Below are 12,555 nucleotides of genomic sequence, written 5' to 3'. Positions count from 1 at the left end.
ATTGTATTACTAGTAATTAGCATGTTCACGGTAATCCCCGCTAGAGTGCCAGCTGCGGTGATGTTCCCCTGGCATCGTAACTCAATACCCCTGCGTTTACATGGAGGTGTAAGTAGATATCCACCTATATGTTTAGGCTTCACGCACACGATCGAATTTTGCATCTGTGTCCGATCCGCATTTTTTGCAGATTGCTCTTGGACCCATTCATTTCTATGGGTTTGCAAAAATAAAAAAACGGACAGCAAACGGATGTCATCCATCTGCTGTCCACATGTGTGTGTCCTTTCCTTATCCTTATTGCGGACAAGAATAGACATTTTTTATTAAGAGAAATGCAGATTGTTCACAGAAGGTGCGGCTCCATGGTTTGCGGACCACAATATGGTCACTGCCGTGTGCATGAGGCCTTAATAGAAGGGTTTCCTAAAGCTGGGTTCACTCAGGTCTTTAAGGGCATTTCGTGCACTTTTGCGTTTTTACTTCACCTGTGTTTTTTGGTGCATTTTTTCAGTAAAAATGCCATCTCCAGAGGTTAACTGAAAGTCTATGGGAAATCTGAAATGCAGGACACAGCATGCTGAAGTTTTTGGTGTTTTGACATCTCTATAGGGGGGAAAAAAAAAACATGATTCACACAGTCCATGCATTATGGAAAAACACCTGAGCAGTTTCTATGGTGTCTTTTTAATGGTGGAAAAATGCCAGTGCAAAATTATGTGGGTGAGTAAAAAATCAGGGCCTCCTGTAGCCATTTTTTCACGTCCCTTATTGGCACAGAGTTGTATAGAGCCATACTACGGCAGCCGCAGTGCTCTCATCTAGTCATCAGATGGCATATTAAAGGGGTTCTCCAGGCTCCTGACATTGATGACATATCCTCAGGGCAGGTCATTAATATCTGATCGCTGAGGGTTCTCCACCAATCAGCTGTTCCCTGCAGCTTCTGGCACTGTAAATGGAACAGGAAGGACAGCGCCGCTCAAAGTGTAGTGGTCTTGCTGGGTTACTGCAGCTCTGGTCCCATTCACTTCATGAGAGCTGAGATGCAGTAACCCGACACAACCACTACACTTTGGACGGCGCTGTACATTCTTCTTCATTCACAGTGCTAATTCCAGTGCCAGAGGCTGCAGGGAACAGATGATCAGTGGGTGACCCTCCCCAATCTGATATTGATGATCTACCCTGAGGATAGGTTATCAACGGCCTGGAAAACCCCTCTAAGAAGGTATTCTCCCCTTGAAACATTGCTTCTGGAGAAGCCAATCCAGCGCCAAATGAAGTGCCTTTGGCTCCATGTGTTGCCATACATCCTCTGCTTACAGCTGTCCCGGTGACTGAAGTTGCCCATACATGTTACATAAATGCCAACCTACTAATCACCCAAACTCTTCCCTGATGGCAGATAGTTTTGTTTCCCATGGGAGATAAGCTGATCAACGTGTAGCCCTCCCACCTTTGGAAACACATGTCCACACAGCACCTCTCCCATCCGGGCCTGCCGAAGTGACGCCCTCATCCATAGACCTTATCGGAAACTTGCAGCAAATCTGTCAGTAAACCCTTAGGCTCCATTCACACGTCCATGGTGTGTTGCGGACCCGCAAATTGCGGATCCGCAACACACCCGCCCTGCACCCCTATAGAAATGCCTATTGTCCGCATGTTCTATCTTTTGCGGAGCTGCGGACCGGAAGATCGGGGCCGCGCTCCGCGGATGCGGACAGCACACTGTGCTGGCCGCATCCATTCCGTCCCCATAGAGAATGAATGGGTCCGCACCTGTTCCGCAAAATTGCGGAACATTTGCGGACGTGTGAATGGAGCCTGAGGTGTGTAATGCCTAGTGCAGAGTCTGAGGGGATGGTCATGACAAAGAGATCCAATGGACAGGAGCAGATTTGCATTTCTGGGGGCCTCAGTCGTACCATTAAAGGGGTGTTTGAGCTGATGGCAGCATGTTACAGAGCAGGAGGAGCTGAGCAGATTGATGTATTGTTTTATGGGAAAAGATTCAGTAAAACCTGTAATTTATACGTTTATATCTGTGCTCATTTTGGGCTTTGAAGTCTGGGAGGCGGTCCTATCAGTGATTGACAGCTATCTCTGTATACACAGTCATAGAGGGAAGACTGTCAATCACTGATAGGACCGCCTCCCAGACTTCAAAGCCCAAAATGAGCACAGATATAAACGTATAAATTACAGGTTTTACTGATTCTTTTCCCATAAAACAATACATCAATCTGCTCAGCTCCTCCTGCTCTGTAATGTGATGCCTATAGCTTACATGGCACTTTTAAGGTGATAGTTTCCCTTTAAGCCCCACCCGACTACATTGGTAAGCTCTGCCCAGCGGCAACATAATCCAATTAATAAATGAAATGTGGAGGGGCACTCGCTAGATGGGAATGGGTGATAAGACACTTGCATAAAATATCCACATAAAATGGTTTATCCACATAAAATAGTTATTTAATACTCTATATAGTAGTACATAAAGCTAAAATGACATAAAGCCAGCAATATTAAAATATCAGACATAAAGTGGTGCAACTAATTAGAGTAAAAATCTTGCAGACCCCCTAATATCTCACAAGTCCGCAATCACCACATAAAACCACAGAAATACTGCTGGGTGGTTGGATATTATCATATATTGCACAAGCCCGCTATGTCCCATAGGTAGCATGGTAGACAGGATCCAGAGGAATGACAGTAGGTAAATAGCAGCAGGATCGTATTGGTGTATTTGATGGAGCCTCCACAACCGACAGCGGTAATGTACCATCATAGAACTACTGAAGAGGAGTATATCCTCCATCAAACACACCAATACGATCCTGCTGCTATTTACCTACTGTCACTCATCTGGATCCTGTCTACCATACTATCTATGGGACATAGCGGGCTTGTGCAATATATGATAATATCCAACCACCCAGCAGTATTACTGTGGTTTTATGTGGTGATTGCGGACTTGTGAGATATTAGGGGGTCTGCAAGATTTTTACTCTAATTAGTTGCACCACTTTATGTCTGATATTTTAATATTGCTGGCTTTATGTCATTTTAGCTTTATGTACTACTATATAGAGTATTAAATAACTATTTTATGTGGATAAACCATTTTATGTGGATATTTTATGCAAGTCTCTTATCACCCATTCCCATCTAGCGAGTGCCCCTCCACATTTCATTTATTATTGCTTTCTTTGGGACGGACGAGTCCAGTGAGGTGTGCACCCATTTTCATTGCGCCCAATTGGTGAGCCACCGAATCCACATAATCCAATTAAATTCTGCCCCATTGGTCCACTAAGCCCAGCTCTTAGCTTAGCAATTGGGCACCTCTGCTATTGTCCTACAGTTGGGAAGGGCTCCCCTGGCTCCTTGGGCCCCTGTGCGGCTGAGCCGGTGGCATTTCCAACCCTTTGGTTGTTTTTGAGCCAACCATTTGTGGCCAGCAGGTACCCCCTGATCTCTGGGGCCACAAGCATTTGTTTGGTTTGTGTGGTGTAAAGTCCGCCAGTGCAGTCATGCTCCACCAGCTGAATGCTCCTGAGAAGGACTGCTTGGAAAAACGACAGCACTGCTGGCTGTGTGCTATACGAGTAATCAGAAACATGTCTGAATATAAAGGAAATTAAAAAAAAAAAGAAAAGAAAATTACAATATATCCACAAACCATATGATCATCTCCATGTTTCCATCGATACATTCCTTACTTTCATTTTATAGATTAGCAAGATTGTGTTGGTTTGTGTTAGAGGAGACAAGTTTATTACGCTTTGGCCGTATCGCGCTCCACGTTAGGAAAGCCTTGTGTTCTACATGATCCCTTTGCTGACAGAACAGCTGAAGAAGAAATGTCTGAGGTTTGGAAGGAATGCTATCTGAAGAAAATCAACTCGTTCTGTTTCTTAAAAGAGCCTCCAGACATTTCAGATTCCACTGTTGTGGTCTACCCTCTGGTATCAAAGATGGATGACTCACAGGCACATGCAGATGCACTAAAATGTTCTAAAACCAGTGGGAAACCCTTCTCCATTTCAGAAGAGTCTCCACATGTATGGAAAAATAAATCTGAGGAACCATGGAGGAGACCACTTCCCGTAGAGGCTTGGGCGAAGCTGGCAATCATGTACACTTGCCAGCCACATTTGGTCCGGGTCGTTCTGGTTCACACTGCATCTGAGCCTTTTGTTTCTTGTATATGTTGAGAGGATATCCTGAAGCATACGTCTGGTGGAAGGCTCATACGTTTACCATAGCCATATGTGACCCAGAGCTTCCCGTGTAATGCACAGTATACATTTGTTGTGGTGGTCCTCTCTGTAAGAACAGCTGTCTACTTCACTTTCCCATACAGCTGAACAAAGGTATGCCAATGCACAGAGGCCCACCGGAGTCCAAAAGGACACTTTTTGGCCTTTTGTCAGGTGAATAGAGCCCTATGAATTCATAGACTAGGATCTTTTCCTGGTGTATACCCTAAATGCAGTAGTCAGACATTGGTAGAAAGAAGGATCGAACATATTGGGTTTCACAATCGATACATCACTGAGACATCTGACTGGGTTTTCTACCTCCTCTCCACATCGAAACAGATGAGCCGATTTAATTATATCTCCTATTTCAAGGGATTGCGCCACGTTTTAAGCGTATTGCTCTATCCACAGTATATCTGATCAGTTGCATTCCAACCACTGGGAGCCCCGCCGATCATGAACGCGGGTCCTGTGTCTTCCCATACAAATTAAACACCAATCTACAAAAAATGAGGTTCTGTAACTCATGTATTGTATAGGTAAGGCTCAAAGCTACAACTTACCTTACGGTACACCATCCATCAAAAATGAGTCACATTGTTTAAAAGGCCGAAAAAAGACATCTGTCTATCCAGTTCGGCCTGTTATCCAGCAAGTTGATCCAGAGGAAGGCAAAAAAAAAAAAACTGTGAGGTAGAAGCCAATTTTCCTCACTTAAGGGGGAAAAAATTCCTTCCCGACTCCAATCAGGCAATCAGAATAACTCCCTGGATCAACGACCCCTCTCTAGTAGCTATAGCCTGTAATATTATTACGCTCCAGAAATACATCCAGGCCCCTCTTGAATTCCTTTATTGTACTCACCATCACCACCTCCTCAGGCAGAGAGTTCCATAGTCTCACTGCTCTTACCGTAAAGAATCCTCTTCTATGTTTGTGTACAAACCTTCTTTCCTCCAGATGCAGAGGATGTCCCCTCGTCACAGTCACAGTCCTGGGGATAAATAGATGATGGGAGAGATCTCTGTACTGACCCCTGATATATTTATACATACTTATTAGATCTCCCCTCAGTCGTCTTTTTTCTAAAGTGAATAAACCTAATTTTGATAATCTTTCAGGGTACTGTAGTTGCCCCATTCCAGTTATTACTTTAGTTGCCCTCCTCTGGACCCTCTCCAGCTCTGCTATGTCTGCCTTGTTCACAGGAGCCCAGAACTGTACACAGTACTCCATGTGTGGTCTGACTAGTGATTTGTAAAGTGGTAGGACTATGTTCTCATCACAGGCATCTATGCCCCTTTTGATGCAATCCATTATCTTATTGGCCTTGGCAGCAGCTGCCTGACACTGGTTTTTGCAGCTTAGTTTGCTGTTTATTAAAATTCCTAGATCCTTTTCCATGTCAGTGTTACCGACAGGACCGTCTTTAACGCGGGGAAAAAGGGGCAGCTGCCCCTTGACGAGTTGCTCCTGGGGGGCCCAAGGCAACTGCCTTTTGAGCCCTGCTGGCCACTGGAGGACCTTTCATGGGTCCATACTTTATTAACTAAGTAGCAGGACATTTAGGGCATACATGGGGGATGTCCCTGCACTTGCTATTATTTCTGGGTGCCGCTCCATTGCACCGCTGTGGCCCCCGTTACATTCTCCCACGCTGTATGCCAAGTAACATCATCGGAACACCAGGGAGGAGACATCAGCTTTTCTCTGTGGGCGTTCCTTCTCTCTGGCTGTGACGTTCTGCGCTGCGATTGGACAGCGCTGCAGCCAGGGAGAAGGAACACCCAGGGAGAAAAGCCGATGTCTCCTCCCTGGTGTTCCAATGCTGTTACTTAGCATATAGCGCGGGAGAATGTAACGGGGCCACAGCAGCGCAACGGAGCGGCGCCCAGAAATAATAGTAAGTGCAGGGACATCCCCCATGTATTCCATACATGTCCTGCTACTTAGTTAATAAAGTATGGACCCATGAATGCGGCACTTGTGTTCTCCCTCTTGCCCAGGGTCCAATCAATATTAAATACGGCCCTGGTTACGCAGTGTTTTACCATTTAGTATGTACGGGTGACTTGCATTATTCCTTCCCATCTGCATAACTTTACATTTGTCAGTGTTAACCTCATCTGCCACTTCTCTGTCCAAGCCTCCAATCTATCCAGATCCCTCTGTAATAGTATACTGTCCTCTTCAGTGTTAATTACTTTACACAGTTTAGTGTCATCTGCGAAAATTGATATTTTACTATGCAAGCCTTCTACAAGATCATTAATAAATATATTGAGGAGAATAGGGCCCAATACTGACCCCTGAGGTACCCCACCAGTGACAGTGACCCAATCTGAGTGTGTACCGTTAATAACCACCCTCTGTTTTCTATCACTCAGCCAGTTACTTATCCACTTACAGACGTTTTCTCCCAGTCCGAGCATTCTCATTTTATATACTAACCCTTTATGCGGTACAGTGTCAAATGCTTTGGAGAAGTCCAGATATACGACATCCATTGATTCGCCGCTGTCAAGTCTAGAACTTACCTCCTCATAGAAACTGATTAAATTAGTTTGACATGACCGATAATCTTCACTGGTAATGTAATAAGATATATAAAAATATTAAAACATGGCATAATCCATCCACAGATACATATCTCAACCATTCCGAAGAGTATAAGGTCAAAGGTACCGTATATCATTCAAATGCAAGTAAAGGACCTGCGATATAGAAAGTCAAATGAGGAAGGTACCCTCTATTACATATAATAATTACCTGGCTTCAACATGTCACCCCATAGATAAAGTCCATAATAAATTGTTACTGATGCTGCGTTGAGAAAGCATCAGTGGAAGCAAAATGGTCCGTCGGCCGGTGGTTACCTGCTATGTTTGTTACCCGTTGCACTTTGTCTTTTTTTTTTTTTTTGCAATAAAAGAATATATCAAAGTGCTGAGTGCTGTGAAAATTCTCCTCTTCGTATGGACCAAGTCATAGAATTCTGTGGGTCTAAACTCTGATCCATATGGGATTCACTGTATAACAATATTCTCCCGAAGAAGCGCTGCTCTTGTATTCAAATATCTCTGTAAGGGCTCATGCACACAAACGTATTTTTTTTCCGCATCCAATCCCCATTTTTCTGGGTCGATGCGGACCCATTCACTTCCGCAAAAGATGCGGACAGCACATCCTATGCTGTCCGCATCCGTATGTCCGTTCTGCGGCACCCTCAAAAAAAATAGAACGCGTCCTATTGTATGTTTTATGGACAAGGATAGGACTGTTCTACTGAGGCCATATAATGCGGAGCGCACACGGTCGGTACACGTGTTTTGCAGATCCGCAAAAACGGCTATAGGCGTGTGCATGAGCCCTAATATGGGTCCATACAGAAGCATCATGCAGCTCTCTAGTGCAGACTCCATGCATACCGCTCTGCTGGGGATCATTTAAGGACTCGGGGCTGGTTGCCATGCTAGGATGTAATAAGCAATAGCGTATGGCAGAGCATTGATCACACATACGTGTACAATTCCATGTTACTGGTTTTCATTATATTACCACCAGCGCACATGGACTTTTTCCAAGCTGCCGGAGTGTCTGTGATGAGATCTGGAAGAGTTACCAAATCCTGAACTCATGGAAAATTAACCCTTGAGCTGCCCGTTAGAAAGCAATTTGTCTAATGTGACAACTTCCATATGATGCTTACTCAGCAGATGAAATTCTGCAAAAAGCTTAGATTACGTCATACTGGTAAGGTTTCTGTGTTTTATTTTCTGGTACGCTGTGGTCCATACAGGACTAGTCCTGACCTCTACGAAGAAAGCGACTACAGCTTCCAGCAGCTCGGCCTGACTTCTGTATGTATGGACTTGCCGTATCCGTGTTAGTTGTCTACTTGTTTTTCCTTTGATATGACATTTTAGGGGTTTTGAAACCAATGACTGATTTCCCATCGAGTTATGGTCTCAAATTTCAATATGTTCAACTTACGATGGTCTTCTCAGACCCAATTAATATTGTTGCACGAGGGACCACTGTGCTTGTGTCTACCAGAGTCAAAGAAGATCCTCTCAAGGGGATCGCTCTTTCGTGCAGTACTACTAAGCACAATTGTCTTGCAATTCTCTGCCTTGGTATAATCCTACCACAAGAGGGAGCAATATTCATATGTTTTTGCAATGTGTGGTTACGTTGTGTTACATTGTGCTACTGCTCCTTTTTCTCTTTTGAGTGGTTGTTACGTACAAAGTTGTATACACATGAGGAGGATAACTTGAGAAATATGGGGAATAAAATATATGTGTATATATATATATATATATATATATATATATCATTAAACAGGTGAACAGTCAGTTCCTGAAGAACAAATAGGCACACGTAAGGATCTAAGCGACTGACAAAGACCAATTTGTGACGGCTAGATCAATGGGTCAGACCATGTCCAAAAACAAGGTTTTGTGTAGTGTTCCCAGTATGCAGTTATTAGAAAGGTGAACCAGTGATAGAGTCATGGGTGCTTAAAGGGAACCTGTCATCAGCTTTATGCTGATCTCACTGAGGGCAGCATAAATTAGTGACAGAAATGCTGATGTCAGCGGTGTGTCGCTCATGAGCTAAAAGTAAGTGGTTGCCGAGAACCAGGATCATAATCATTGCAGCCCAGGCCTGGAGAAGAGTCCAATCTACCTGAGAAGAGTCCTGGTTATTCCTAATCTCCTGCTCTCTCCCATCTGCTGATGATTGGCAGTTCTCTCCTAGGGAGAAAGGGAGAAAACTAGGTAGAAGACTGTCAGTCATCAGCAGGAGAGCGGGAAGTCATGTATAACCAGGACTCTTCTCAGGTGGTCGTGACTCTTTTCCAGGCCCAGTCTGCAATGATTGTGATGTTGGTTCTCGGCAACCACTTACTTTTAACTTATAAATAACAGACCGCTGAAATCCACTCACCGGTCTCTACTTTATGCTGCCGTTAGTATGGGCAGCACAAAGTTGATGACAGGTTCACTTTAAGGCTCATTGATACACTTGGGGAGCAAAGGCTAGCCAATCTGGTCCAATCCCATAGAAGCTCTGCTGTAGCACAACTGGTTGAAAAAGTTCCTGCTGGCTATGATATAAAGGTGTCAGAACACATGGGATCACAGATTACTACAAGTGGGGCTGCATAGCCACAGACTGGTCAGAGTGCCCCTGCGGACCCCTGTCCAGTGCCGTCAGTACCTACATTGGGCACTTGAGCATCTGAACTGGACCATGAAGCAGTGGAAGAAGGTGGCCTTGTCCGATGATTCACATATTTTTTTGAAGCATGTGAATGGTGTGGTTTATGTGTCACTTACCTAAGGAAGAGATGGCATCAGGATGCATGAGAAGAAGACAAGCCAGCAGAGGCAGTGTAATGCTCTGGTCAGTGTTCTGCTCGGAGAGCTTGGGTCCTGGCATTCATGTGGACGTGACACATAATGTACCACCTACCTAAACATTGTACAGGTCAAGTAGCCCTCTTCATGGCAGAGTTATTCCCTAAAAGCAGTGGGTTCTTTCAGCAAAATATTGCCCTGAACACACTGCAAAAAGTGTTCAAAAATGGTTAGAAGAACATGACAAAGAGTTCAGGTGTTGACTTGGCCCCTAAACTCCCCAGATCTCAATCCAATCAAGCATCTGTGGGATGTGCTGGAAGTCCACTCCATGGAGGCCGCAACTCGCAAATGCAAACATCTTGGTGCCAGATACGAAAGGAAACCTCCAGATATCTTGTGGAGTCCATGTTTTAATGGGCCAAAGCTGTTTTTGTGGCACGAGTGCAACAGCCCAGAGGGGAGGATAGGAGACAGAGTGGTAGTGGTGTTGGGGTACTTAGTAGCCTCACAGTGGCTGGTCCCCTCTCCCTCACTCCCAGGGTTGTTACAGTGAGAAGGAGGTGCACCTGGTTGTTGGTGTCCCTGGGGGCACACCCTAGTTGGAGTCTTCTGTCTGATGGATGGTGGGGTGTCCTTGGTGTTGCAGTAGTGCAGTGCAACAGGAGGCAGAGAGGCTGGAGATTTCAGTTGAAATATAAGCACAAAGGGAGTGATTAATCAAACTGGTATAAAGTAGAACTGGCTCATTTGCCCATAGAAACCAATCATATTCCACCATTAATTTTCCAAAGGAACTGTCAAAAATGAAAGGTGGAATCTGATTGGTTGCTATGGGCAACTAAGCCAGTTCTACTATTATACCAGTATGATAAATCTCTCCCAAAATGTTTACTGAAGATTCATGTAATCTTCCACAAGAAAGAGGCACACTTCTTAAAGTTCCAACACAATTACAGCAGGTTCTGGGGCTGAATCAGTGTCATATCTTCAGGACATCCCTTCAGAGATGTGCTTTCAAATAAACTGTACTTTACGTCCCAGTCCAGCCTGAAGGTTGCAATTCCAAACAAAATGTCTACATTTCCCACTGCTGGGTGTAGACCCTCAAAATCAGCACTTGCAAGATGCCACAATAATATGACTGGGAGCTGGAAGGCTCTAGACCAAATCAACAGCTGTAAAGTCCATTAGCCTTAGATGAGCATTACCTTCACAGATTTCATGCACACCCTCTTTTTTATGGCTGCTCAGCCTTCTTAAAGGGGTTCTCCGGGAATTAAGAAAATGAAAATATGTAAATATTACTTTATTATAAATATATTCGCAAATACCTTTCATCAGTTATAATGGCTCATTTTGTCTGGGGAGCAATCATCAGGGGAAACAAAATGGGCGCTGTCCCATTAGTTTACATAAAACCTGTCCTGATCACACAGCAGGATAAGTTACTTCACAACACTGAGGTAAAGAGCTGCCTCATCCTCCTCTCCTACTTGTCAGGGATTATGATCCTGAATACAGATGAGAAGATCTTCATCTAAATCTCTGTGGGAATGGAGTTCATAAGGAGACATGAAGTACAGAGAGGAGGGACAGCACAGACTGGGGTAATGGAGACTGCGTACAAAAGCTGCTGCTCATTAGCCACATCTGCTCATGAACTCCATTCCTACAGAGATTCAGCTGATGACCATATTAAACTGTATTCAGGATGATAATTCCTGACAAGCAAAGCAGAGGAGGATGAGGCAGCTCTTTAGCTCAGTGTTTTGAAGTAACTTGTCCTGCTGTGTGATTAGGACAGGTTTTGTCAGTACCAATAGGACAGCGGCCATTTTGTTTCTCGTAATGATTGCTCCCCAGACAAAATGAGCCATTATAACTAATGTAAGGTATTTGGGAATATATTTATAATGAAGTAATAATTAAGTATTTTCATTTTCTCAATTCCCGGAGAACCCCTTTAAGGATTCTGATCTACGATCCATCCTTATTTGGGATGTTTTCTGGCTTTCTCCCTGAGTCCCAAAGTTGGTCTGATGCTGCTAGTTCCTCACACTCCTGTCTAACATCAATTAACTAACTTCATGGGAAACAGCTCAAGCCCGGTTGTTAAGGAACTGAAATTAACCCTGTGCTTCAACCTGAAGCACATGCAAATAACATAGTATAACACATCATAAAATTTGAAGGACAGGTAATGTATCCAATCCTATCAATAGCTGTGACATAGTGGGTCACTGCACAAGGGGAATCCACATAATATTAGGCATCTGGTTTTAATAGGGCTGTTAATGATTTTTTTTTATTTTATTTCCCCCTCACCCAGTGGGACCGGTGCAGAAATCTATAAATACCTGCTTGCTGACACTCTTCTCGAGCTCTGTAGCTCTGGGCAGGTTTTCAACGGAGTTCCAGTCCCTGTGTGTAAACTTCTTGCATGGATGGTTTCATGAACGCTGCTGCAGGCAATGAAAGGCCTCAGAGCGGTGATGTGTCCCCAAGAGGTGCTTTACTGCTCGGTCATGAGACCAAACATTGGCGGCAGCAGTAAACATCACCTGTTCACAGGACGTGGACCAGTAGATAAATAAAGGGAGCCAGAACGAAGTGGGGGGGGGGGGGGGGGTCAGATCAGTATGATTTTTGCAAAACGTAGAGCACGCTTCTACCGAAAGCTAAGAATGTCCAACAAGCTGGACAACCCATTTAAGGCCGGTTTTACACTAGAGTAATTTTTAGCCCAAATTTAGTTCTATTGATGTTAAGTCAGGATTTGTGAACATAATATGGGTGGAAAAATGCATTCATCTTACGCTTGGGTGATACAAGCCTTAGGCCTAATTCTGACATCCATAATATGACTGCATTATAGTTTCCAATCAGGCCCGACTACTGGTGTTATGGACTAT

The sequence above is a fragment of the Bufo bufo genome, chromosome 3 (assembly GCF_905171765.1).
Source record: "Bufo bufo chromosome 3, aBufBuf1.1, whole genome shotgun sequence".
NCBI lineage: Eukaryota > Metazoa > Chordata > Amphibia > Anura > Bufonidae > Bufo > Bufo bufo.
Note: the sequence above shows the minus strand (reverse complement) of the source record.